Below are 6,516 nucleotides of genomic sequence, written 5' to 3' on the forward strand. Positions count from 1 at the left end.
ATGTCAGCACAAAGCCATTCAAATTTTGAGCTCCACAGTTCTTTCTTTTTTAAATCCAGCAATTGCATTTCAAAGTTGCCAATGTCAGTATTAAAGGGAGAACAATTTAATTCTGTTACAGTAGCATTGAGAGGTTTTTTTAACAAAGGCTAACGTCGCTTTGCTGTTTCTGAATTCCTGAAACCTGTTGAGAAAAGCTTCCCTCATATTTAAAAGTGTTGTTTTGAAATAGCAAATGTCAATATCAGAATTATTTTCTTGGCAATGTTTCAACAGGCTTGGAAAGTGAATCAAAGTTTCTCTTTCAAAATCTTGAGCAAAAAGAGATAATTTGTTTTCGAATGAAATAACTTCTTCTAACAGCGAAAAAACTGTGTTTCCTTTCCCCTGTAGTTTACGATTAAGCTGATTTAGATGAGACGTAACGTCTACCATGAAATAAAATTTTTGGATCCACTGATAGTTTGTTAGTTCTGGATAGTGAACACCCTTCTCAAGGAGAAATGCTTTAATTTCTGTTAATAAGGAAGCGAAGCGTTTCAAAACATTTCCTTTTGATAAACAATGTACCTTGTTATGCAGCAGATCTGCATACTCACTCTCCATTTCAACTAAAAATTCTTTAAATTGGCGATAATTAAGAGCTTTAGCTACAATGGAGTTGATAATCTTAATCACCAATTCCATAACTTTGCAAATTTCTTCTGGAAATGTCTGTGCACAAAGCACTTCTTGATGAATGATGCAATGGTAAGTAAGTATCTCGTGATTAATTTTTTCTTTCAAAATAGCAACAAACCCGTTTCTTACGCTGGTCATACTTTTCGACCCGTCTGTTGAAATTGAGACAATTTTATCGAGTGGAATATGATGTTTTTCAATGCACTCAATTACAGCATTTGCTATATCCTCTCCACGTGTTTGACCTTTGAGTGGCAATAATCCTAAAAGTTCTTCTTTAGGAACTGTAGATGAAATAAATCATACAAAAAGTGAAACTTGCGCTGTATCATTTATGTCACAAGACTCGTCAACTGCTATTGATAAAACTGAAACCAATTTAAGATCTTCGACTTGCTGGTTGGTTATATTCGAAGACATTTTGACTGTTCTATCTTTCACTGTTTTATCAGACAATGGTAACTCTTTAAATTTTTTTAGAATATCTGCTTTGTTCTTAAAATCCCGAAATAGTTCTTCGGATGCATTTATAACACAACTTTTTATGTTTTCGCCGTCTGTATATGGTTTTCCTCTCTTAGCAATCTCTTGACTAACACAAAACTTGCAATATTAACATTGTTGGAAGATTGCACCCAGTAATTAAATACAGAACTTGATTTTTCTTGACTCTTCTGAAGTTCCTCAACTGCTTTCTTCCTTGCATCACCAAAAGGATATTTAGTACTAAATGACACATGTTTAGTTGTAAAGTGTTTCTCCAAATTTGATTTCTTGTTATGCACCAATTTTTCCTGACAAGTAAGACAGGTCGGAAGGCCATTTAAGTTTTGAATAAACGTGAAAGTCTCAGTCCATTCAACTTTAAATTCATGGTTTTCGTCTTCCATTTTTCTCTGCTTCTTCTTTGTAGCCATGTCAAACAGGGCACCTAAAAAAATGTTTCATTTTATAATAATAAAGCCACCAACACAAAATAATTACAATTCTTAAATTGATGACAAAAATACCTCTAGGATTTGCACCTGGTTGGAAAAATACAGGTAACTTTATGCTTCGAGCAGGTACTTTTGTCACCTGCGTGCGATATGCGGACGCAACTAGCGCTAACCACTGCACAATGAGACTGCTGACTGACTTGCTCACTCAACTCCTGCATGAATCGCGCGTGCCTCCCCCGTGCTGTGTATCCTGAGTCCTGCCTGTGCCTCTCCCTGTCACCCGACCGACTGACACCCCCCACTTCCAAACCACTTCTTCAAAATAGACTCGCCCAGGCCGAAAACCGACTTCTGCGCATGGGCCACGAAGTTTCAATCACACTGTAAGTGCACGCCTGCACATGGTATTTTGTGGAAGAGCCACACTCAAGGGGCCAAAGAGCCGCAGGTGGCTCACAAGCTGCAGTTTGCCGACCACTGCTCTAGTGTCTAGGACAGTGATGGCAAACCTTTTGAGATCGGTGTGTCAGCATTTTGAAAAACCCTAACTTAACTCTGGTGCCATGTCACATATAGAAATTTTTTGATATTTGCATCCATAGTAAAAAAAGATTTATATTTTTGGTATTTATTTTATATATTTAAATGCCATTTAACAAAGAAAAATCAACCAAAAAAATGAGTTCACTTGTCACCTCTGATACGCATGTCATAGGTTCACCATCACTGGTCTAGGAGATCTGTCTGCCACCAGAACTACTATTCCCAGAATTCCTGGTGCTCCCCGCACTCTTGGTTTTCCCTTCCTGCTCTGTCTCCATCCCACAGCCTTCCACTCTGCCAAGTCCTCCAAGCCACCAGCTCTCCCTCTTGGCTCTCCGTCTGGCGGCTTGGGGAGCCAAGTTCCCCAAGCTGCTCCATTCTCCACTGGCTTTCCTGCTCTGCTCTCTGTAGGGTGCCTGTGTATGCAAATTAATCTGCCATCTTTGTCAGGTTAATTTGCATATTCACTCCTGATTGGCTGGTGAGCATAGCAGAGGGACAGTTGATTTACATGTTTCTCTTTTATTATATAAGATAGCACTTGATTATCTTTAGTTGAGCTAGAAGGTGTTTGTGCTGTGGTGAACACTGCCTGATGTACCTGGATCAACACTTTGGTTACATAAGATCATTGAGCAGTCATTTGGTTTAAAAGGATGCCTCCTTTAACAGGATTTTTTTGTTGTTGTTGTTTATTTGGGTCTTGGGAACTTCAGCTCCAAAGTGCACTCCAACATTGGGAATCATCCTGCCTTATAGAGTAAAACCTCAATATAACGGACTAATTTGGGTGAGGGGGTGTCCGTTAAAGCCAAAAGTCCATTATATAATAAAGTAGGTTTTCTGAATGCATATGTTTAAAAATTGACAAATTAGTTAGTTTTACTTATGTAGATATGTTTGTATAATTAAAATTAAATATGTATAAAAAGTTTAATTCCCCAGAAAAGTTTTCTATATGTATTACAATAAATTGACATTTATACTTAATAGGTCTAGTAAACCTATGCTTTCACCAGGCACCGAGAGCAAACAAATGCACATGGCTAGGGTGTGGCTTAGCACACATCAAAACAAGCATTAAAACTGCTACAGAAAGTCATGCCAGTAGACAACAGAACCAATAACCAAGCATAATGCGATGTGATCATGTGTTAATTGTTTGCCAAACATTGTTTATAAGCGGTGTGAGAGCTTTATGAGATCACTTAGGAAGAAATGAGAGAGAAATTAGAGGAAAGAAAACTCATAAAATTGTCAGAAATTATGAGAGTTGGACAGGAATTGGTTAATGGACATGCTACTAAGCTTGGAGCTGATATTTGGATCTATATGAACAGGTGATAGTGCAGCCCTAGACTACGGGCAGGATGACTCGGCTTGGCTTGGCTAAGGAATTGGGAAGACAGTTCTCTGGCAGTCACATAGTCAAGCACTACCTGGCATGAGATTTAAAGCTATGGAAAGACACGATGATGCTGTATAGCTGCATGATCAAATCTTGCATGAGGGTCCAACTAACACTGCACCTGAAAAACATAAGGTTGCCACTCTAAAAGCCCAGAGCAAGTGTGGAGGCCATTCGGGAACTGAATTAGTGTCTAGAACAATTTGTTGGAGACCAAGAAGCCTGGCCTGGATGTGCAGGGCTTCATATCAATGCACATGACCCGCTAAAGCAGCCTTTTCCTCGGAGGGGTTTATGCTGACTAATCTACCCAACCATGTACACTGTCAGCAGTACGCTGAGGTGAAACACACCCAAGGTAGACTTGAACTTTCAAGAAAGTGTTTTACACAGGCATTGACTCTGAGCAGCAGCAATATGAGAGCTTTGTTTGGACTTTACATATGAGCAAGTCATATTGCTTCTAATCCAAAACCAAGTAAAAAAAAAAAAAAAAAGGACACCATGAAATATGCTAGTTGGGCAGCTAGTCAAATAAACAGCTTATCAGTTTGCAGGCTGAAGGAAGAAGGAAACCACATGTTCTCTAAAGGTAGTTGAAGACATGTTGGAAACACTGCAGATTGCCCAATCTTAAGGTTTCCAAACCTCTTTCATGTTACCTTTCACAATTGAACTTATTGGCCTGTGTCTTATTTACTGAATGTCCAGTGATATTTATATATTAATTTCCTGTTCAAGCAGTTGTAAATAATGTGTTTATATGAACCTAAAAATGCTTTTATTGCTAAGCAGCAAGATGGGGGAAGTCCATGGAAGAAAGATTTAAGATGAGTCTTATGAATTATACATCATTCTCTTCAGATTACACACATATAACTGCTTTTGAACTAAAATCTGATGTAGAAATAACCTCGTTAAACAAGCCATAATAATTTATTTTAAAATATTAATTAATTAATTAATTAATTAATGTTCAGTCATGAGACAGGTAAAACAAGGCAAAAATTATTAATTTGTAACAGTTGGAATAAGTTGAATTTATTAATTCAGATGGCTAAGCCTTTAATTTTTAGAGAAGCCCATGAAACAGATAGATTCAGAGCTGACAGTACTATTTTAATCTCTTAAGAATCTAGGTACCTTTAACTTATTACATAATTGCTTGGATATTGTGGGGGTTTTTTATACATTAGGATAAGGACAAATTTGTAAATCCCCTGTAACTCATAATATGGCAACATCTGACCTAGTGGTGGAACCTATAAATTATACCATTTAGGGAAATATTTCTCAAATTCTCAGTGTTCTTGCGAATTACCTGAGGTGCTTTTTGATGTGGAGACCCCTGGACTCCTTGTCCTTATGGCCAAGCCTGAGATAAATGGGACTGGGGTGGGGCTGTGCTGCTCTCAAGAGGGAAGACCTGCAAGGGACAGGCAAAGGGGTGGGTGTGTCCTAATGTAGCAAGGCAAAAAAGGTAAGTTATTCCTTCTACAACATGAGCCTTTGTTAATTAGATGTAGAAGATATAACCACGAATCCTTGCATTTAAAATATCCTATATAATAAAAGGCTAATATGCAAATCAACCAAACTGTGGAACGACCAGTCTCTATGATGCGCACTGAACACCAGGGGGCAGATGCTCAACACAGGAGCATCTGCGAGAGGGCACAGGCTGGGCTGAGGGAACCCCCCTTAAGTGCACATATTTTGTGCACCAGGCCTTTAGTTGTTACAAAAACTCTCAGCAAAGTGGGAATAGAGAGAGCTTATCTCAACATGTAAAGGCCATATATGACAAACCTACAGCAAACATCATACACAATGGGCAAAAGCTAAAACCATTTCCTCTAAGAACAGGGACAAGGCAGGGATGTCCGCTTTCACCACTCTTATTCAACATAGTATTGGAACTCCTAGCCACAGCGATCAGACAAGAAGAAGAAATAAAAGGCATCCAAACTGGAAAAGAGGAAGTAAAACTCTCATTATTCACAGATGACATGATATTGTACATAGAAAACTTTAAAGACTCCACAAAACAACACCCAAAAATTGTTGGCTTTTTTTTTATTCACCAATAATGAACACTCAGAAAGAGAAACTAAACAAACAATCCCATTTACCATTGCAACAACAAAAAATTAAAATATAAAATACTTAGGAAAAGACCTGTATTTGAAAAACTACAGGACATTGAAAAAAGAAATAGAAGAAGATATAAATAAGTGGAAAAATATACCATGTTCATAAGTTGGTAGAATCAACATCATTAAAATGTCCATATTACCCAAGGCAATCTACAGATTCAGTGCAACCCCTATTAAAATACCAATGACATATTTCACAGATATAGAGCAAACACTCCAAAAAATTATATGGAACCAAAAAAGACCCCGAGTAGCAACAGCAATCTTGAGAAAGAAGAACAAAGTTGGAGGAATCACAATACCAGATTTCAAGTTATATTACAAAGCCACCATAATTGAAACAGTTTGATACTGGCACAAGAACAGGCATATGATCAATGGAACAGAACAGAGAACCCAGAAATCAACCCAAGCCATTATGCTCAATTAATATTTGACAAAGGAGACAAGAGCATACATTGGAGTCAAGACAGCCTCTTCAATAAATGGTTTTGGGAAAATTGGACAGATGTTGTAATGTACCCCAAGAATCACACAAGGATGCCTCAAGAAGTCGAATTAAGGAGTCACATTTATTGCAAATCCGGGACTATGAAGGGGCATTTTGCTCTCCAAATCTCATAGTAATTACATAGCCCCAACACCAGATTTATATAGGCAAAAATCACAAAGGTATTTATTACATCTCAGGGTTTGGAATGAGGAACCTAGTTTGCAAAAAAAAGCAGAATTGAGCATGTTAGTTAAATTATAGTTTTGGGTCTCTGGACCACTGAGTTGACAGAAA

At 37.9% G+C, this 6,516-nt stretch overlaps 1 pseudogene; it reads left to right on the plus strand.

The window, feature by feature from the left end:
* Positions 1–3,383: 3,383 nt before the first annotated feature.
* On the plus strand, positions 3,384–4,210 carry LOC118674703 (annotated as a pseudogene).
* The last annotated feature ends 2,306 nt before the right edge of the window (positions 4,211–6,516 follow it).

Source organism: Myotis myotis, unplaced genomic scaffold, assembly GCF_014108235.1.
Source record: "Myotis myotis isolate mMyoMyo1 unplaced genomic scaffold, mMyoMyo1.p scaffold_m19_p_19, whole genome shotgun sequence".
In the NCBI taxonomy this organism is placed as follows: Eukaryota; Metazoa; Chordata; class Mammalia; order Chiroptera; family Vespertilionidae; genus Myotis; species Myotis myotis.